Source organism: Ostrinia nubilalis, chromosome W (assembly GCF_963855985.1).
Source record: "Ostrinia nubilalis chromosome W, ilOstNubi1.1, whole genome shotgun sequence".
NCBI lineage: Eukaryota > Metazoa > Arthropoda > Insecta > Lepidoptera > Crambidae > Ostrinia > Ostrinia nubilalis.
Window position 1 is genome coordinate 500,555 of NC_087118.1, and position 22,849 is coordinate 523,403.

The 22,849-nt window shown below is 37.3% G+C and overlaps 1 protein-coding gene across 3 annotated transcripts in view; it reads left to right on the forward strand.

Annotated features, from left to right (window-relative positions):
* The window catches only part of LOC135086281 (uncharacterized), a 31,217-nt gene that overhangs the window by 4,439 nt on the left and 3,929 nt on the right, over positions 1-22,849 (forward strand). The window lies entirely within an intron of this gene.

Below are 22,849 nucleotides of genomic sequence, written 5' to 3' on the forward strand. Positions count from 1 at the left end.
ACTTGCCACTGGAATGTAGTGCCATTAAGTGCCTTCTATATCCTAGTGTTGACCCTATTTGTCCAGTAAATTGCATTTTTTTTCCAGGCCTTATGAGACTCCTGGCTCAGACAAAGTTCCTATCTTGGTTGCTTCACAGGTCCGGTTACTCTTCAACAAAGCGTATAAAAGCACCTATAAGTTTAGGACCAAATAAAAATTGTTCTTTCTTTCTTTAAAGGTTCAGCCAAACCAACGCAATCACACGCGATCAGCCGGCGTGCAGTGATGGCGATTAGGGTTCGGACAAACCAACGCGATCACACGCGATCAGCCGGCGTGCAGCGATGGCGACCAGACTTAAATGCATTGATCGCCATCGCTGCACGCCGGCTGATCGCGTGTGATCGCGTTGGTTTGGCCGAACCTTGAGACAATTGTTTTTTTTAACTATGCATGGGTCAATAAAAAAAAAAATGTAATAATCACACACTAGCTTGCTGGTGAGATAAGCTGAACTGTATTAAACTATTGTAACATCTACCTTGTTGTATTACCTTGTCTCGGTGAATAAATGATCTTTTGATCTTTTTGATCTTTTTTGATCAAAATGCATCGATCGCCATCGCTGCACGCCGGCTGATCGAGTGTGAACCTTATAGGATTCGGAAGTGATGTCACCAACGAGTTCAATGTGGGTAACTTTTGTAGTCATGCAGACAATAAATATCATTATATTATAGGCTTCTATAGTTTTGTTCCCTTGGACATCAAAATCGTCTCTCTTGTTCATGAATTGTCTAGATTGAGTAACTTGCTGTTCGGGTAAATCTCCCATTACTTACTTTAGCAGTAGCATTCAATTTAGCACAATTGAAATATCTGTGTACTTATTTTCTCGCCAATGGTTTCGCCTTAATAATCCAAAATGTGGAGCTGAGTCAGCTTTCTTGTGAATTAACATGATGTCAGTATTAATATAAACGTTTTCGACAATCTGCACGACGCGGTTTGCAACAATAGATTTCCACCTATTCGTCTCTCCAGACAGCTAGGCGATCACAATATAAAAATCCGTTCATAGTGTGCGAACATCTGTGAGGTCGGTATTCTTCACATTATTCGTTCTCATTTGCTTCATCCAGTTTACTCAAAGCACCACATAGCTCAAGACGTAGTAAAAACAGGTTTTAGAGAGCACTTGAGTTTTTTAGCAATTTATTTCGTTTCAAACCCTTCATATAGTTCAAGGCTGCTCAACCTTTTGAAGAGTCGGGCCAAACGGTGGATTCAGTCGTTAACGACGGGCCACCTACATTTTTGACAGCTAACTTCAGAGAGATCTTAAAGTTTGTACTGTGCTCGGCGGGATTTTTTATTTGGTGCGTTTTTTTTTTCAAACTGTACATGCGCGGGTCACTTAAAATTCTTTTGGGGGCCACACTGTGGCCCGCAGGCCTGGAGTTGAGCAGCCTTGATCTAGTTGATCTTATGTGAACGGCTGCAGTATAATGCACTCACAGAGGCATCGCTAAATTTATTATAATTATTGTATTTTTACTCGGCCTGCATTTGGCCTTCCAGCTACCTTTATCAGGTCGTCGGACCTCCTTGTCGGTGGATGTCCCAACGCTGCGTTTTACGGTACGTGGCCTCCGCTCCATAACCTTGCTGGCCCATCGGCCGTCAGTTCTGCGTACTACGAGGGGCGGCTGATAATTCCGCGGCCTTAGGTACTTAGCGATGAGTAATTAGCATGTTACTCATGTCACTAGTTGCGACACTCAGTAGTATTATAAAAAGCAATCACTAATTAAGTTTGCACTGATAGTTCAATTTCTATCGAACAAATGACATCACCATGTCCGCCAAATCTGGAGATTTGCGGAATTTCGACACCGCGCGCCGCGGACATAATTCCTCGTAAAGAAGGAAAATAGACCGAAAGACATTTTTGAAGAGATGTCATTGGTTCTTCAGGATTCTGGACCTTCATATACCATGGTTAAAAAATGGGCCCGACTATTTCAACACGGACGAGAGACCTGTGAAAACGACCCCCGCCCTGTCACGATACTGAGTGAAGGAAACGTTCAAAAGTCGAAAAAATCGTTCCGGCTGACCAAAGAATTAAATCGTGGCAGATAGCTGTAGAATATTTCTTTATGTTCGCGAGGCTATTGTACAGAAATGACGTGGGAAACTGACACGCGGATTGATCTTTCGGCAAGACAACGCGCCCGTTCACGCCGCACGAGTTGCGAGGCCAAGCCCTGAAAGACACCGGGTTCTCAGAGATTGGCCACCCACCATATAGCCAAGACCTATTACCTAGCGATATTTTACTGTTTTTCGATTTGAAAAAGGACTTACGGGGCCGGAGATAGGTATGCAGATGACAACGAAATTAAAGCTGCGGGTGGTCGTCATTTTGAAAAAAAATTTTTTGGGTGGGTAAAAGGCATTGTATGCGAGATTTAAGAAATGTATTTCTTTTGAGGGAGATTATATTACAAAATAAAAAATAGAAACCATTTATTTTATTTCATTAAGTACCTTAGGCCGCGGAATTATCAGCCGGCCCTCGTATGTGCTTCCAACCGTGCGATGTGGAAGTCATTGGGGGAGGCCTATGCTCAGCAGTGGACGTCCTGTAGCTGAAATGATGATGCTGACGTTTTTTTTCTCTCTATCCATACCGATCTATATCTGTATTTTGTCAATATGAATCAAATCCTGCCGTATCTTAATCCAATCTTTTTCTAATGAGTTACTTATCTTTCTATCCTTATAATTTTTTTATCAGCCAAAGTTTTTGTTTTGAAACAAATAAATACTTTCTATTCTATTTCCATTAGAATCTTAGCCATGACTGTACTTGGAGCTAAGCTCCAGCCAAGGGGATCAAAAAGTTTGATCAGATGTATCAGATAAAATGTTACGTTTCATGATTGGTTTTGCAATTTGTGGTATATTCACATTGTATTTAAATCTGTCCTCAAATTCCATTCAATACTCAATGCTTGGACTATTCCATCAAGGTTCATGAAACTACTTTAGCACTAGCTGATCTTTTGTTGTCTTCTATTGTTGACTTCATAAACTCAACGCAGAACTAGATAGCAAAAGGTATTTGACCGCAATTGCATGTGATGTTAAGTGAGATGCAGTATAAGATGGTAGATATCTATCTGTAAGTGCCTATAAGGTCTGGATTATAGTGTTCAGGAGAGAGCAGCAGGCAGTGACCTGTTCGCATTATAGTATTGAAGTGTAACCTGGTGGATGGTCATATCAGATGTATTATTATCTGCTCTGTAAGTTCTCATTAAATTAAAGCATTATAGCTTCAATTGACCAGTCCACTCCTGATAAAAGGTCTTTGATATAAAAGTATTGTTTTATAATTTTATAGAAATCGGCACTCTTCGGTATTTCGGTCTCCAAATAATGCACTGGTAATCCGAATCAGTTTTTGTCACATAAATCTGAAGATCATTTTCATAATGTCATCTATGAAGCAAACACGTTTCATCTCATTATAATATTTCTCGGGTCTTCTTGCAGCTGAGAACTGCTTGTGGGTTCACAAGCAGTTCGTTATTCAGTGAAATATAAATCGAACCTTAACACGAAGCATCAAATACAATCGTGCGCGAGTTGTCTCCGTATTATTCCAGACGACCGCATGATGAGGTAAGTATACAGTCATTCTTGTTTCTTTTTCTTTTTCAGGTAGGTACGTTGTTTTGTAAAAAAAAAATCTGTGTGTTCGTTAACCTTTTTAGGTCTGGTGATTTCTGCAACTTTCTTTCTAACTGAACGGACCTCTGTGTGGTTATATTTTTGGGTTTTTTTAAGGGAAAGGAAGCAAACGAGCAGACGAATCACCTGATGGTAAGTGATTACCCGCCGCCCATAGACACCCGCTCCTCGGTGAGTTACAGGTGCGTTGATTGTCTTTAAGGTATTAGAGTCTCCTCTTGAAAGATTATAGATCGCATTGGTCCGCAAATACTGCAAACGGCAGTTCATTCCTCGGTTTGGTGTCTGCAAATGGTGATTGTGGATTTTCTCTTTTAAATGGTAATTTTACAACATAAATCTATCTACCGCTACTGTAAAAAAAAAACCGGCCAAGTGCGAGTCGGACTCGCGCACCGAGGGTTCCGTACAAACCTGCAAGGTTTACAAAGTTCGTTCATTACGACAATCGAGTCATAACTATGGTATTTTTATTGCAAAATGAAATTCATAACATTACAATGGGGAAAGTAACTACTTAAAAGGAGAATGCCCAAAAGTGGTATCGCTCGAAATCTAATTGTACATTGAGGGTACCACACCGTAAATTCCTTTCTTCATTTGTAATGATTTGCGAAAGTAGTAAGAAATTGTAAAACCTCCGGAATAAAATCCGATTTTAATAAAAAGTATTGTAACAATGAGCTGCAATCAGCAACACCTATCACCGAGCAACGACACTACGTAGTTCGCACGGTTGTCAATAGATGGCGCTGTTCGTAGTTAGCTCGCGGTATCATTTGATTTTTTCCTGTCCTTAAGTAGTCAGGGCTAACCACAAATCCCTTTCCCCTTGCAAAATGGTATAAATAACATTGGTATGCACGCAAGATTATTTTGTGTTTATATCTGATCCTTATCAAATAACGCTAGCTTTGGCGTAGCTAGGGTTTTTTTTAGGCAGGGTAACTATCTACAAATATAAAACAAGTACATATTCTAAGGTAAAACCTGTAGCTATGCCAATGGACACCATTCATTTCACTTAAACCAAAATTACGTCAAAGTCCGGAGTTTTATAAAAAAAAAAATATGCGGTATGATTATTTTTTATTTATTTATTTTTCCTATATTTGCATTATAGGTAGGTACCTACCTCAGCGTTTTGAATTTTTGCGTTGATTTAGAATTTCTCACAGTTTAGAGGCAATTAGATTTAAGAAGTGTTTGATATGAATTTCAACTTTAATATCTCTACGCGTTCATGTGAAAAAGGGTAGGTAGTAAGTTTATAATTATTAAAAAAATATTTTATGTCATGTAAGCAAAAATAATATTTTAAATTTTATATAACTTCAAATTTATCATTTTCGCAATTTTTCCTTTATCTGTACTATATAACGTTGCTTCGTGCCGAATTTCAAGATTCTGAGTTCACAGGAAGTACCTTGTAGGTTTTGATTCCCTAGCGTGTGACGGAAATTCGTCTAAGGTGTCGGTATAAACTGCTGTATCTTTTGATCGCGTTAACTTAGAAGTTTGATTTTTTTACTTCTTAAAGGGACAATAGATCTAGGTATTTGGTATAAATTTCAATTTGATACCTTTATTCGTTCGTGAGAAATAAGGTAGTAAGTTTCATTTTATTAAAATATTTTTATTATATTATATAACTAAAAAAATGTAATTTTCGCAATTTTTCCTATATTTGCATTATATGACAATGCTTTATGCCAAATTTCAAGATTCTGAGTTTACGGGAAGTATCCTGTAGGTTTTGATTCCTTTGCGAGTGTCGAAAATTTGTTGAAAATATCGACATAATCGGCTGTATCTTTTGATTGGCTTGGCTTAGAAGTTTGATATTTTCACAGCTTAAAGGGACAATAGACCTGAGTATTTCATGTGAATTTCAGCTTGATACGTTCACGCGTTCTTGAGATAAAGGGTCTTGACAGACGGACGGACGGACAACAAAGTGATCCTATAAGGGTTCCGTTTTTTCCTTTTGAGGTACGGAACCCTAAAAATGTCCTGAAGCAGTGGTAGGGTTATACTGGGTTGTGTAAAACTATCAGAGTGCTTTATAAAAGCCTACTTGCAAAAATAAATGAGAAATATGAGTTTTATGCCCGTTTTCACCATTAATCCCAAATTTTTAAGTGACCCCTATAAAAACAAAATTCCTGTTATGTATTACCATAGGGGTCACTTACAAATTAGGGATTGATGGTGAAAACTGGCATTAGTCCTTTTGATAGCTCGTCTCTCACTAAAAATGCAATTTCCGAAAATTATAATATTGTTACGCTAAAATATTGTAACATTTTTATTTTGAATAAAGCTATAATTTTAAATACTACCATAAGTAATGTAATATTTCACAAGGTAAAAGTACGTTATCCTTTTTACGAATTTATTTAATTACGAATAGTTCGAGGAAAAACTACGTAAACCACACTTACACGTTGAATGCACGACTAAATCTGAACGCCAATAAATAGTTATCAGCAATAATACCAAACAGCAAGTATTCCTTAACATGTCAACAATGCAATATTCATAATTACAACGACAAGTGTTAAAATTTGTTTCGCGGAATAAGTACGCAACGCTCTTTTTTAAGTTTTTCTCAAAACCTATTAATTGTATTTTAAATATAAATACATAGGCCCCTCACAGACATTTTTAGCTATCTTTTGATGTATAACACAATACGTATAATATTAGGTAATACATTTTCAAGACAGTTTTTTTACGCTCCTGAAAAGTTGGCATTTTTCACTTGCGTACTTATTCCAGGAAGGGTGCGACATATTCATGGTCAGGACAAAATCCATTATATTATGATCGATATTTAATTAATTTAGTTGCGTATCGCTGAGTGGTGCAATTGGAGGGTACACGGGCTATATTTGCATTAAGCGACATCTTGGGCGATATTGAGTTATATTCGGAATTGCGAGAATTTTCTGCGTTGTTTGAGCTCGGTTTGTAGCGATCTGAACACTTTATTGTCGCTTGAAACATCAGTTTTAGGTCTAGTCCGAATCTAGTTTGTCTGATACGACATAAATTGTAGAAAAATAGGACTTCATAAAATGATTATGAAATTGACATAAGTGATTTTGCTTGAAAACTACGCAACAAAAGGCATTTGAATCGTTATTATGCCTGAATCTGAAATTTATTATTGGTGTCGCTTTAAACATGCAGCCTGCACTTAAAATTCATACTTGATGTCGCTTAAAACATTTTAGCCTGCACTTGAAATACATACATTATTGTCACTTAAAACATTTATTCTGCATCTTATTTTAATACGATGCGCTTAAAATATTTTGATATTCAACGGAAATTTTTGTTACTTGGTGGATGGATAGACTTTTTTTCTCGAACTAATTTAACAACCATCTGTCGCACCGCATCAGACATAAATTATTGAAAATGTAAGTGGTGAAATTTAAAACCTTTTTCTTTTACCGAAATTAGGAAAGCTAGATACTTAATGACAACAGTCATCAGTCTATCTAGCTTAATGACATTAAGTCCGCCTTCTGTATAGTATTCTGTGCAAGTGAGTTCTAAATAATAATACGCAATATTTTGTGTAAATTGTCGGATAAGATAATGCATTTTGGCCACGCGTGCCCACTGTGTCGCTGAAGCCATCCGTTTTGGACAAAACAGATATGTACCGTTTCTCCCGAACCCGTCCTCAAGATACGGCTTGAGCCGAGGTTTCAAATTAATATTCAAAATTAAGAGTTGTAGCAAACCGTATGTATTCGGTACTGAGTAACGGATCCTCCGCCTAGTACCAAATAAGATTTATGGAAAAATGGTATTAAACTTTTTAATAAATGTAAAGTAAATACTTTTTACTTTAAGGTCTATGATTTGTCTATGACTTTGGCGTCTGTCAGATGAATGTCATGGTGAAGGGTCATTGTGGAAAATATAAAGATATTTTAGGAGATAATAATAAACTTTAAATGTCGTTTCTTTTATTTTACAGGTGTGTTATGACCAATGAATAAGAAATTTAGTTTGTTTCAATGAGAAATGTATTAATATTGAATAAAACTTTTATTTTACAGAACAACACATGCGTTTATTTTATCTCTGAGAAAGAGTACATTATATAAATTACCATAAACTGTTGTAGAATTGCCCATTCATAAATTTAAAGTACATATTAAAAACAGCTTAATGAAAAAGGGCTACTATAAAATTGATGATTATTGTTCAAATAATTATTGAACATAAAATATTTTAAGTAGTTATTATTAGTTGTAAGCATGGTGGTGTTACCATGCTTAGAAATTTAATATAGTGTTATAAGAAATACAAAATGTATTTTTTTATGCTGACAACGGCCTCTTCTGCCATTTTCTCTGTGGCCTATGCACATTCCTGTAAAACCAAATTTACGAAATAAACTCTATATTTAAGTTTAATTAAATTCCAGTCTGTTTCATTTATTGAACAATTATAATAAAAAATAAAACTGTTTAGATTCTTTAAACTGCCTAGCTCGCATTAATGCTTATGTACGACTATAGTGACTGAGTTTCTTGCGCTGTTTCTTCTCAGCAATGGCCCATTTATTGTCCTGAAGCAGTGGTAGGGTTAATACTGGGACGTCTAGAAGCGCTTTTAAAAGCCTTTATTCACATTGCTAGCATCAAACGTAACAGATTCTGCTTCCACTGCAGAAGAGAGGGCCATAAGGCCGACACTTTTGCATTGCACCAGAATGTCCTTTCTTCTTCTTCGTTACAATAATGTAGAGCGCGTGGTCACGTTGAGGCGTTGACGTTGCTTGTGGAGGCGTAGTCAGATACGCAGTTTCCTACTGTTTTGGCGGATGGGAACGGTTAGAAATACCCGACAGTGTTCTCAAATTGGACATTCGTCCTCGGCTCAAGCTCACTCTTGAGTGCTTCGAAGGGAAAGGTGGATCTCAAGTTGACCGCCAAAAGCGCACTAGACACTGGTTTAACAGAAGAAGAATATAGGACGATCGGTTTGGCCAATATCTCAATCCAAGCGGAAGTAAGACTAAAACTTTCAATAAAAATGGTTAATCTTCTAAGAGCTCCATTCAGGTCCCTATAAGTAGGTAATATATCTACAATTAAGTTAGCCTTTTTATAACTGGTAGACTTGACTTACCATCGCGTTCGGTCTTGAGCCGATCTTTTTCGCCTCGTCTGCCACAGTGCGCCGCCAAGTTAGCTTAGGGCGACCACGTTTGCGTTAACTTGTAGAGCAGGAAGTAAAAATAAACTAAAATTTCGCAGTTGCTTGGCTCCTAAAACTTATGCATGCCTGGGAATGCGCGCTGTATCACCTTATAGGACCAAATAATATTAAATACTTTAAAAAGCTATTTTGTGTCCTATTTCATTGTCCTGATAATTATTATTCCGTCATAATATTTTAAAATACTATAAAATATTTTTGTTTTAGCCACAATTCTGTAAAACTTTTATCTTCTTTGTGAGGTCTATAATAAATGGCCACGTTTTGGAGCTATATGTCATCACTGTTAACATACACTGAAGTAAGTCAAGTCTAAGACTTTCGTCTTTAGGCATTGAGGTATTTTGGACGAAAAGATGTTATGTAGCTTGCCGAACGCTGCCCAGCCGAGCCAACTTGGATTCGATGATTGACCTCTTTCTCCAAATTGGACCTACCTAGTTGAATCGTTGGTCCAATACATACATGTCAATAATTTCGAGAAACGAGCTGACTAGCTTGAATCATTTTAATATAGCGAGGGTTGTTAATACAATTAGCCTTACAGATAACAGCCTGTGTGTCGCTTCAATCCTCTTTCCTGGACCTAATATTTTCAGTTTATGGCGCTTGAATCATTTTGCCTCTTTTTAAATAAGTGATTAGAACCATTTTGTAAAAAAATAACTTTAAGAAAATGAATTCAAGACTAAATTACGTGGATTTATTTAAGGATATCGTTTGATACAAGGTACTTTTTTGGGAAAAAAAAAATTTTTTTCTAATCTAATTACCGCGCAAAAGGTCGTGGGTTCGATGTCCACCGTAGGCAGTTCGATTTTTTCAAGTTACATTATAAACTAATTGTTTTATTTTCCGAAAAATGAAGCTTTAAAACGCTCTTACTATCCGTTCGCGATAAGTTTGCCGCTGATGGCGATATGACGTCACTCGAAGGAAAGCGTCTATAACTTTAGCAAACTATATTGAAAATATTTTTTTAAATTAATATTGATAAAAGTTGTGTATTTGCGTAAAATAAAACACTCAATTGCGTTTAATCACTAATTATTTGCGTTTAATCGCGGTTGGAGGAGGGGACGCGCATTCCACGGACCGGCAAACTTAGCGCTTAGCGCGAACGGGTAGTATGTAAAGTTCCAAAAATGTTACATGCAAACACAGAATAAATAATAGTAGTACCTACAGAAGGATTACTCCGCAAGACGATTTAAATAAATGCGAGTCTTGCTACCACGCGATACAGTGTAATTCAGCTCGCACAGCACTACGTACCTACAATTTTATTCACCTACAAGTTTTGTCTCTTTCTATCGCGTGTCTCTGAACTCTTCTTACGCTGTTAGGGTTGCTATGCTGTCTAGTGAAAAAATAGAATTAATCTACTTAGGTATTTGTAATGAGGTACGTATGTAGGTAAGTATTAGTGTTATTTTACCTTTGTAAAAATAACATTTTAAATAATACTTAGGATAAAAAAAGTACTTATTTTAATACAATGTCTTCATTCATACCTATTTTTACATAAGACAAATAAATTAAACATACCTACTATCACAGAAGAAAGAATGACATCATACCTACCTACCTACTTACTACGCAAACACGAAACGGCTACATCCTAGAACGAGAGGCGTCACCCGAAAATCATATTTGTATTTGGCTTTGCACAAACTTAATCTAATGTTACTCGCTATACTTTAACAACAATTTATTTAATACCTATGCATTATGGTAAAAGAACTAGCTTGTCGTAATTTCTTGTATCGATGTTACTCTTCCGTTTCATTTACCTACACGGAAAGGTAATAGTTAATATTTTAACGATAAAATTCTTAAAACATCATAAATTGTATTCTAAAGAAATTATTTATTAAAGGCAAAACATCAAGTCCTGACGGGCGCGCGCGTGACACTCGACTGATAATTAATTATAATACCCGCGGCGGGGCGTTTCACTGTAGGTAATTATCGGATGTACCGCGCGGAGTGAGCCAGGCCTGATGCAAATAATTATAGCAATCGAACCCTCAAATTGCAATACTCAGCGATACGAAACTAAATTCATTGAATATCGGCTATAAAATGGTTTTTGAATACCTATGACGTGTGTTTTGTTAAGATAAGTTTTTATTTCATTGTATTTATGCATGCATAAAGTTTAGGTTTTTTATTACACCTACCTAGCTAGAATAGAGCAACAAATGACTGAGCGAGCGAGATGTCACTAGCAGCAAATTGGTGTAATAAAAAGAGATGCGTGATGCCGTCACCGTCACGTCAAACAGAACCGTTTTTTGCAAGGAAGGAATAATAACTTTGTTTTTATGTAACTTTTGACAATGCATGTAAATTTAGTTTGTAATTTTGATAAAATTTAATCACCCAGTGTCATTTTTAAGAGAGGTAAATAAGTGTAAATAGAATTTACGTAATTACGTGAAATAAGCTTGTTTAATATTTAGGTATGTCGATTATCTAGGTACCTACTACAATCGCTATGTTAGTACATAATTAATAAACCAAATACTTAAAATTAAGGCGTATGGTGAAAAACTCGCTATGGATACGCGTCTACCTTCTGTTACTTGAAATGTCAACCTTACGGGAGTAGTAATAAGAGCGTATCGCTGACTTTAGCCCGCGAACTACATTGCCCGCGTGCGGTATATCCTTAAAAGTATATTTAACGTTCGAAAATTTGTTGGATTTTTGATAAATCTGTTTTAATATATTATCAAATGGCCAATAGATGTATAAAAATGGACGGAGCAATTATTCACACGACGTAATTACGTAAAAATAAGAACTATAACATAGTAAAGGAAAATCTATTGGATTACTGTGAAAAGCTATGTATTTGAACATATAAAAGCGTATTAAAAAATAAAAATCAGCAGAGCAATTTTTCAGTAGAAGTTATAGTGCAAAATGTTAAAAGTGAAATTTCAGGTATCTCTGAAATCGAAAAATTGTTGGATTCTTTTACATACATATTCTAAGTAGTACATAGGTACGTATACAGAAAGAATTTCAGGCTGAGAATTTTTACACAGAGTTATTAACGATTTTCATGTTTAGGTCAAAAAACATAACTTCCCAAAAAAAATTTTGTTGGATTTTTGCATATCTATGATCTATATTACCTACTTTCACCATGTGCCAAGTTTCATTGACGGACGAATTATTCGGGTTACAAACGCCTCGTTGATTGGACTAAAAGTCTTAACAGGTTACATTTATTATTACTTAAAAATTCAGTACAATACCAACAATACTTATTACTGGGTATATTTTTAGTTAGTCTTATGTTTATAACAATTAATTAAAATATTTACGGTAACTGCAACTTAATATACAATGTGAACATAAGCATAGCTGGGCATTAACTCGTTAATCCGTTAATCGTTAATTAACGAAGTTAACATTTCTATTAACGGATTAACTTTTAAGTTAACTTTAAAAAATGTTAACGGACTCGTTAACTTCCGTTAAATTATCCTAAGTCCGTTAATCCGTTAATCCAGTACCTACTATTTACTTGGACTGGACTACTGGGGACTGGGGGTGGACTTTGGAAGCGTCTGTCACGCAAACTATTCGGTTTAGAAAAAAAAAATTTAGAAACCTCGATATCATTTTTGAAGTCCTATCCACGTATGTTTGATGAAAAAAAAATTTTTGAGCTTCAGTTCTAAGTATGGGGAGCCCCCAATATTTTTCTATTTTTGCATCAAAATCTTAATGCGGTTCACAGAATTCATCTACCTACCAAGTTTCAACAGTATAGCTCTTATAGTTTCGGAAAAAAATGGCTGTGACATACGGACGGACAGACGGACAAACAGACATGACGAATCTATAAGGGTTCGGTTTTTTGCCATTTGGCTACGGAACCCTAAAAAAGAGGAATAAATTCCATGCGCGATACAAGCTTTTGAAATTATTTGAACCTTGCATACAGTTATTTTTTTCGTTTTATTATCATGTGTTAACGGATTAACGATTAACGTTAACTTGCGTTAAATCTTGCGAAATGTAACGTTTTAACGTTTAACGAAGTTAATTTTTTTATTAACGGTTTAACGATTAACGAAGTTAACTATTTGATTAACGGTGCCCAGCTATGAACATAAGGTTACATAATAGTTTTATGCTTATAACAATTAGTTAAAATATTAACGGTAACTGCAACTTAATATACAATGTGAACATAAGGTTACATAATTTCAATCAATATCTATTCCATATCTTTTAGGTTTTGTACGGATACGTAAGGGATATCGACGTTCACCCGCGGAAGGGCCAGGGCCCGCGTCGCTGACGGGTCGCGGGGCCGCGGCCGGAGGCGCCGAGTCCGTCGCGCCGGCTGTAGTCTCCAGTGGCGAATCATCGTTATTCATTAGATAGGGACAACGCATGCTCAGATTACAATCGCTAAACTTCTTAACCTGGTCGACATGTCTATGTAACAGCTTACCATCCTGAGAACGTAAAGTATAATCGGTTTCACCTGTCCGTTGTACAACCTTCCCCTTCGCCCATTTTTGTTGTGGCGTGTATGTGCGGTAGAACACTTCGTCCCCCTCGGCCAGCGCGCGCAAGGCGCCCCCCGCGGCGCGCTGCTGCCGCTCCTGCGCGGCGCGCACGAGCTCCGCGCGCTGCGGCTTCAAGCAGTCGAGTCTCGTGCGCAGCGCGCGGCCCATCAGCAGCGACGCCGGGCTTTCGCCGGTTGTGCTGTGTTCTGTGTTCCTATATACTAATAGTGACCTACATAACGCGGTGTCTACGTCGCATTTTTCTATTATGGCCTTTTTGATTATTCTCTTACATATTTTGACTGCGCTCTCGGCGGCCCCGTTCGACGCCGGATGATATGGCGCTGAAAAAATATGTTGTATACCGTTGTCCGATAAAAATCCATCAAACTCTTCATTCGAAAAGGGTGGACCGTTGTCGGACACGATCTGTCTCGGTATACCGAATTGTGAGCATATTTCTCGTAATTTGCTTATGACGTCTGCCGCCGTCGTCCTACTCATTTTTCTGATTTCTATCCACTTGGAGCAGGCGTCTACTACAACCAGGTAGGTGTTGCCCGCTATGGGGCCCAGGAAGTCCAGGTGCAGGCGCAGCCAGGGCCGCTCGGGCCAGCGCCAGGCGCGCGGCGTGTGCGCGGGCGGCGCGCTGGCCACGGCGGCGCACACGGCGCACGCGCGCCCCACGCGCTCGACGGCCTCGTCTATGCCGGGCCACCATACATAGCTGCGAGCGATACCTTTGGTGTTGACTATCCCCATATGTGTGTCGTGTAATTCTTTTAAAACTAAATCCCTACAGTTGTTAGGTATCACCACTCGATGACCCCACATAATGCACCCTAATTCTACATACAGTTCGTTTCGCCTGTTGTAAAATGGCTGAAGTTCTTTTATCTCTAGTTCCTTCGGCCACCCATCTTTTATGTAACTCATGACCCGACTAAGAATAGGGTCTTTGCGGGTTTCGGTTTTTAAAATAGTATAATCTAAAAGTAAAGCTTCTGAAGCGAAGTGTAAATAAGTTTGCTCCGGACAATCGTTTGTCTCCTCGCGTTTTAATTCTTTATATGAAGCTATCATCCTAGACAAAGCATCGGCGACGTTTTGGTCTGTTCTAACATATTCGATATTAAAACTATAAGCTGAAAGAGTTAAAGCCCACCGCTGCAGACGAGCCGCTGTCATACAAGGCACGGCCGTTGCGGGGCTGAATATACTTAACAATGGCTTATGGTCCGTTCGTAGTGTGAACTGTCTACCGAACAGATATTGATGAAACTTTTTGACCGCATAGACGATCGCCAATGCCTCCTTGTGTATCTGACTGTAGTTCTGCTCGGCGGCGGAGAGCGCGCGCGACGCGTACGCCAGCGGCCGCTCGCCCGCGGGCCCGCGCTGCGCCAGCACGGCGCCGACGCCGCGCGAGCTCGCGTCGCAAGTCAGTATTAACTGCTTCGACTCATCGTAATGATCTAATGTCTCAGTATTACTTAATAATGCTTTGATTGAATTAAAAGCCTTTTTCTCAATTTTACCCCAATTCCAATCCGTGTCCTTTCTTAATAATCTATACAAAGGTGCTGCATGATAACTCTGTTGTATGTGTATTCATAAGACATATTATACTATACTTACTATTACTTTGCACGTATATAAACTGTTGCATCATGTTAAATAAACCAGTATTTATCCATCAATCGTCTTGTTACTATCTCAACCTCATATGGCGACCCTGCCAGGATACCGCGGCCGGTGTTTACAAATTCCTTAATCCATATAAGGACGCGCGCTCCACGATGCATTTACAATATTGCATTCAACCTTTGTACTCGACGAGATTAACAGTTCTACTTGTTTCAATTAATTATCAACATGGGTTCAAGTCAAACTAAAGACGAGGTCATTGTGGCCCAAACCGCATCAGGAGGCAGCAATAATTCGGGAGTGGAGCAGCTAAAAGTTCACGCAAGTGCCACCAACATTATCCTGCTTCTTATATTAACGATATTAATCCTGGGGCTAATCTACCTACTCTACAAGATTTATAAAAATTGTCACGTTAAATGGATGACGAATGAAATAAATCGCCACGCATTGAGGCGATCGATTGCTTATTTCCGAAGAGACCCAAGACTTGGAGACAAGGCGGAAGAAGTATAAAGGCAGAATAGAGTCAAGACAAGGTGTTATTTTGGAAAATCGAATCGAAAATCGTCAATAAGTGTTCCATTTGGTGAAAATAAAAAACAGTGTTAAAGTGAGTTTGTGCAGTGAAAACGTATTATACGTATGGTGTCTTTCGGTAGTACGTTATTCCGGCGTAATTAAGGACTTTAGATATTCTTTTATTAATCAAACTAATGGACAAAAAAAAATCTGGTAAATTTACGCATAAGTAAGCATACCTTTGGTTATATTTTATTATGATAGTTATAAATATTAATGGATCATATCATAAACAATATCTTTAAAAAATTAAAAGAAGTAAGAACTTATCTAATAAAGATCGGTCCAACTAGGCGTACTAGTTCTATTTTAGAAGTTAAATTGAGGGAAGCTGTCAGTATAAAAAACGAATATAATGATTTTCTAGAAAAATTAGATAATGTTAGAGGTAGCATAAAAAGTGATGAATATACTTTTATATTAAAAAAACTTGCGGTAATTTCGATAAATTATACTCAGAAATATTATTTTTATGCTCAGGAAAGTCTGAAATTAATAAAACAATGGCTAAGTTTGACTTAAAGGTTGCGTTAAGTTTATTTCCAGCTCCATCAAATGACGAGCCGAATATTAAGCAGCTGATAGATAGTATTGAATACTACAGTTCGGAACTCGACGGCGACTCACAAAAAAGGTTGGTAAATTTTGTTTTAAAAAATAGATTAACTCAAGCCGCTAAATTAAAACTTCAGTCAAGTTACCTATCTGTTGATGCGCTGATAACTGATATTAAGACACAGTTACTACCGAAAAAATCGACAACGGCAATTCAACAAAAAATATTTGATTTTAAACAAAATAACCTATCTATTGTTGAGTTTGGAAAGCAAATTTCAGAAATGTTTGTTGACCTGACCATTTCACAGGCCGGAAGTGATGAACATGCTTTTGATATTCTTAGACCATTAAACGAAAAGCAGGCTATAAAATGTTTCGCCGATGGCTTAAGAAATCGAAGATTAAGCACTGTGATAACGGCAAGAAACTATAATAGTCTCAAAGATGCCATACAAGCCGCTGTAGATGAGGACATTACGTCCCCCTCGAGCTCTGCTAATTTAATGTATTTCAATCGCTATAACTACCATAATAACAATTCCAGGAGTTTCGGGAATCAGCGTGGTCAAAGAGCAAGATCAAGAGGTACGTCATCATACGCAGGTACAAGTCGTGGTGGCTGGCAGCAGCAGCGCGGCACAGCCCGCGGCGAGCAGCGAGGCGTGTTCCGCAGCTGGAGAGGCCGCCAAACCACGGGTCGCGGTGCCCAGCGACCATATTTTAGAGGTACAAATAGACCTTATTATGACCAACAACAGCACATACATACTTTGACAAATACAGATCCTACAGATGTACAAACATCAGAAGAGAATAACCAGTTTTTTCGTGACGAATGAAGTCATTTTTGCTACAAGTAACTCGTATAGCATAAACTTATACGGTCAGAATAATTTTTCATATAGTCTGTTAATTGATACGGGCGCATCTATATCAGCCATCAAATATAAACATGTACTAGAACAGAACATTCCAATCCATAAACAGAACATTAGCGTCATCGGAATAAGAGGCAAAGTTCAATCCATAGGATATGTTTATCTAAATTTTTTTTGTAGAAACCAAACACTGACACATAAGTTTTATGTTTTCAATTCCTTACCATGTAAGACAAGTGGAATAATTGGACATGACTTTTTAAACAAATATAAATCGGTATTGAATTTTGACAACAAATCTTTATTACTTTGGAATAAAAACGATAAAAACGTGAATATCACAATTCCTTTAATATATACACAAAAAAGTATAACGATACCGGCTAGGAGCGAATCAATTCATTTTGTAAATACGTCAGAAACGGAGGAAAGTGTTATTTGTACGTCAGAATTGAAACAAGGGATATTTATAGCTAATGCATTAGTAAAACCAGTAAATGGAAAAATACCAATTCGCATACTGAATACAACTGATTCAGATTTGATTTTAGAGAAAATTAATCCGATTATTAAAAAGGCAAAAAACTATACCATATGCCTATTTGAAAAAACGAATAATGATGCAACACGAGTTAGGAAATTATTCTCAGCTTTGAAAATCAACCACTTAAATAAAGAGGAACAGGCATCAATTGAAAAAATTTGTGCAAAATATTTTGATATTTTCTATCTCGAAGGAGATAAATTGTCTACAACAGAAATATACTCACACAAAATTTATTTAAAACCTGACGTTTCTCCAGTATACACGAAGCCTTATAGACTTCCTGTATCACATAAAATGGAAATAAAAAAAACAAATAGACAATTTAGTTGAACAAGGTATTGTAGAACCTTGTAATAGTGAATGGTCTAGTCCCGTCCTTCTGGTACCTAAAAAATCAAATTCAAACGAGGACAAGAAATGGCGGTTAGTTATCGATTATCGAAAACTCAATAACAGTATCCAAGATGACAAGTTTCCTTTGCCTAACATATCTGAAATATTAGACTCTTTATCAGGCTGTGTTTATTTCAGTCATTTAGATTTGAATCAAGGATTTTACAACGTAAATTTAGATAAAGACAGTAGAAAATGCACATGCAAGACGCATGCCCATGGGTCTCAAAACAAGTCCGAGTTCATTCTCCCGTATGATGACAATGGCTATGTCTGGTCTAACATATGAAAAATGCTTAGTTTATCTTGATGACTTAATAGTTTTGGGACGATCACTTTTTGACCATAATAAAAACCTAATTGACGTTTTCGAACGGCTACGAAAAGTAAACCTTAAATTGAATCCATTCAAATGTAACTTTTTAAGAAAAGAAATACTGTATTTAGGCCATGTAGTTTCTAGCGAAGGTGTTCTACCTGATCCGGCAAAAATTGAAGTTATAAAAAATTATCCAACTCCAAAAACTGCGGAAGATGTTAAACGTTTTATAGCTTTCGCTAACTACTATCGAAAATTTATTCCAAATTTTGCAGATAAATCTTACTATCTTAATAATCTATGTAGAAAAAACGTCAAATTTATATGGGACGAAGACTGTCAAAATTCATTTGATGCATTGAAATTAAGTATGATGCAACCGCCAGTTCTTCAGTATCCAGATTTCTCAAAAAGCAATATATTTTTGTTGCAAACAGACGCATCAAACTATGCACTTGGTGCTATTTTATCAAACATAGATGGACGTCCTGTTGCTTATGCCAGTAGGAGTCTTAATAAAGCGGAAAAGAACTATCCCACAATAGAAAAGGAACTTTTGGCAATAGTATGGGCGGTAAAACACTTTAGGCCGTATCTATATGGTCGAACTTTTAAAATAATGACAGACCACAAACCACTGATTTACTTATTTAATCTAAAGGATCCATCAAGTCGATTACTTAAATTCAAACTTATTTTAGAAGAATATGATTATGAGATTGAGTATGTTAAGGGTAGAGAAAATGTGGCTGCAGACGCATTATCTCGACTCACAATAACATCAAAAAAGAGTTACAAGAAATGAATGAACACATATGCGTCATGACACGAGCACAGAGACGAAAACTAAACTCGACGCCTTCGGTTGACATAGTTCCTACAGACGCTTGGCCTGATCAACCAAAAGTTGTAGAAACTCATGTAGAACCCAAGGAAACTGTAGAATTGAGATTTATTAATACACTTGAGCTAGAAAAATTAAGGAAAGAAAATAAAATACTTAAAGAGTCGAAAACATTTGTGTATGATGAAAATGAAAATACTATTTATATAAACCCAGCTTCTCGATTGCAAATTACTCGAGCAGAATTTGCAAGAGAACTGAGTATATTTTGTAATGATATAAAGATAGATGAATTATACTTTATAAAAAATAATACTAACAATTTGTTTGTGAAGAAATTAGCTAGTGAAATAAAAAGTATTAAGGATTGGTCCGGACCAAGATTAATAATTTTAAAAGACATTATTAGGATAGAAGATAAAGATGATAAAAAAGTAGTACTTAATGATTTCCATCTTCTGCCCACGAGTGGCCACGCGGGCATAAGACGAATGGTAAATAATATTCGCAAGTATTATTTCTGGCCCGGACTTGAGAAAGATGTTAAAAACTACGTAAAGAAGTGTCCAGATTGCCAGAAACAAAAATATACAATTCAGGTGAGAGAGCCAATGGTTATCACCTCAACTGCACATACTGCATTTGAAAAGATATTTTTAGATTTAGTTGGACCCTTAGATAGAGATAATAATAATTTTTCGTATATATTAACGATTCAGTGCGAATTATCAAAGTATGTATGTGCGTACCCATTAATTAATAAATCAGCTTTAGAAGTAGCACGCTGTTTCGTCACCAATTTCATACTTATTTATGGAGTGCCGAGAGAAATAGCAACAGATAGAGGTACTGAGTTCATAGGAGACACGATGAAAGAGGTATGTAATTTGTTAAAAATTAAAAAACTTAATTCAACCGCTTACCATCACCAAAGTTTGGGTGCTTTAGAAAATTCTCATAAGAGTTTAGCAGCATATTTACGTATTCAGACTGAACAGAATCCTGAATTGTGGAGTTCTTGGCTCCCCTTTTGGTGTTTCGCTTACAACACTTCAGTAAATTCATCCACCAAATTCACTCCCTTTGAGTTAGTATATGGTAAAAAATGTACTTTACCTAGCAACCTGACTAATTGTATAGAACCTCTTTATAACCATGACAGCTACCCTCTTGAACTAAAATATAGATTACAAGTTTCGCAAACACAAGCACGCAAGAATTTATTATCTAGTAAATTAGTAACAAAACAAAGGTATGATGCTTATATAAATCCAATAAAATATAAGCCAAATGATCAATTGTTAGTTAAGAGTGAGACAGGTAATAAACTTACAACTTTATATTTAGGACCTTATAAGGTCATAAAAGATATTTCACCAAATGTTGAAATTCTTATTAATGGAAAACATGAAATTGTTCATAAAAACAGAACTAAGCCTTATTATGAATAAATTGAAATATTTTCAATATTTCGTATTCCGAAATTGTGTATTGTATTTTGTAAGACTATATTTACTCCTTTTATAAACAGGAACTGTGTAATTGTGTAACCCTATCAAAGTTCCTATAATGCTATGTTAATCTTATATCCTTTTAAAATAAAAAATTAACCTGTAATGTTAATTTTTTTTTCAATGCCTTGTGGACGTGTTGTGTGTGTATTCATAAGACATATTATACTATACTTACTATTACTTTGCACGTATATAAACTGTTGCATCATGTTAAATAAACCAGTATTTATCCATCAATCGTCTTGTTACTATCTCAACCTCATAACTCATATTTTGGATAAATTTCCCGTAAAAGTTTGCCATTCCTAAAAAAGATCTGAGTTCTGAGATATTTTGGGGCTCAGTCATTCTCACTACGGCGTCTATCTTCTCGCTGTCTACGCTTATCCCGGTTTCATTAATGATATAACCTAAATATTTTACACTGTTTGAAAAAAAAATACATTTTTCTTTCTTTATTTTCAACCCGAATGTTCTTAAACGGTCCAAAACTTTATTTAAAGCATCGACGTGAGAATTACTGTCCCCAAAAATCAAAATATCATCTAAAAATACGACCACGTTAGTTAAATCCTTAAACAAATTACTCATTATTCTTTGAAAAATGCCTGGACTTGATGCTAAACCATAAACTAATCTATTATACATAAATAGACCGCGATGCGTGTTAATAACTGTATATTTTCGTGTTTCATCCAGCTCAATTTGATTATATGCTTGTGATAAATCTATTTTACTGTAATACCTACTACCATTTAACCTTGAAAGCAAGTCATCTATTTTAGGAACTGGATATCTATCGACATGTAACACTTGGTTAAGAGTAACTTTGTAATCTGCGCATATACGAATGCCCCCATCTACTTTACTTGCGATCACCAGTGGAGACGCCCAGTCCGAGCTGTCGACGGGCTCGATGACGCCGGCCCGCAGCATCGCGTCCAGCTCGGAGTCGACGCGCGCGCGCAGGGCGTACGGCAGCGGCCGCGCCCGGCAGAAGAGCGGCGTCGCGCCCTCCCGCACGCGGAGCGTGGCCCTTCCACCGGTGAAACGTCCGAGGCTCCCGTCAAATAACTCCTTATATCTGGAATATATATTGTTACATAAATCACTTTGATTAAGATTCTCTTCCTTTATTTTATTGATGGCGTATTTCGGCAAATCTATATTTAATTCGGCCAACCATTGTCTACCTAATAAACAAGTAGTGCCATGATTAATAACATACAAGTCTAGCCTTTTATTAACATTTTTGTACTTAACGTTAACTTCGATGTACCCTAATGATTTTACTTTGCTACCGTCGTAGAAAGATAAAATTAAATTACTAGTTTGTAACGGAATTTGGTTGAAAGTTTCATCATAAGTTTTACGACTGATACATGAGATAGCTGACCCCGTATCTATTTCTAGAACTAAGGGTATATTTTCGACCAGTAATGACATTCTCACCGGCTTGTACTCCTTCACAGACATTTGCATCACCTCCACTTCCTCATTTTCACCTTCAGAAGCGTCCTGAAGCTTCTCCAAGTCGTCCTCCCGTACGTTGGTGTAGTGCGCCCGCGAGGCGCCGCGCCCGCGCCCTCGCTGCTGGCGGCGCGCGCCTCGGCCGACGTGGGAGTCACCGCGGCCGCCGCCGCCCGACGTCGTCCGAGGCTGCACCGCTTGCCTCTCGTACCGATTGAATGCTTCCATTTTCTGTTGTCTTCCTCGACACACACGCTTCAGATGACCCCGTGCCCCGCACGTATCGCATACATAATTGCGAAACCGGCAGTCACTAGCCCGATGGCGGCCGTCACCGCACACTCCGCATGTTCTTTCAGCTTGAATCTAAAGCAAACGTCCCCCGCGTGACCCGTCTTCCACACTCAAGGCGTCCCGTTCCGCCCTCTCGATGTTACTGGCCACGTTGACTGCTTTTGAAAAGTCGATTGCATCCTCTGAGAATAGTCGTAATCGCATTTCGTCCTTCAAAAGTTCACATACAAACTGATCACGCATGTTTTCGTTTAAATTGGCTCCAAAATCACAA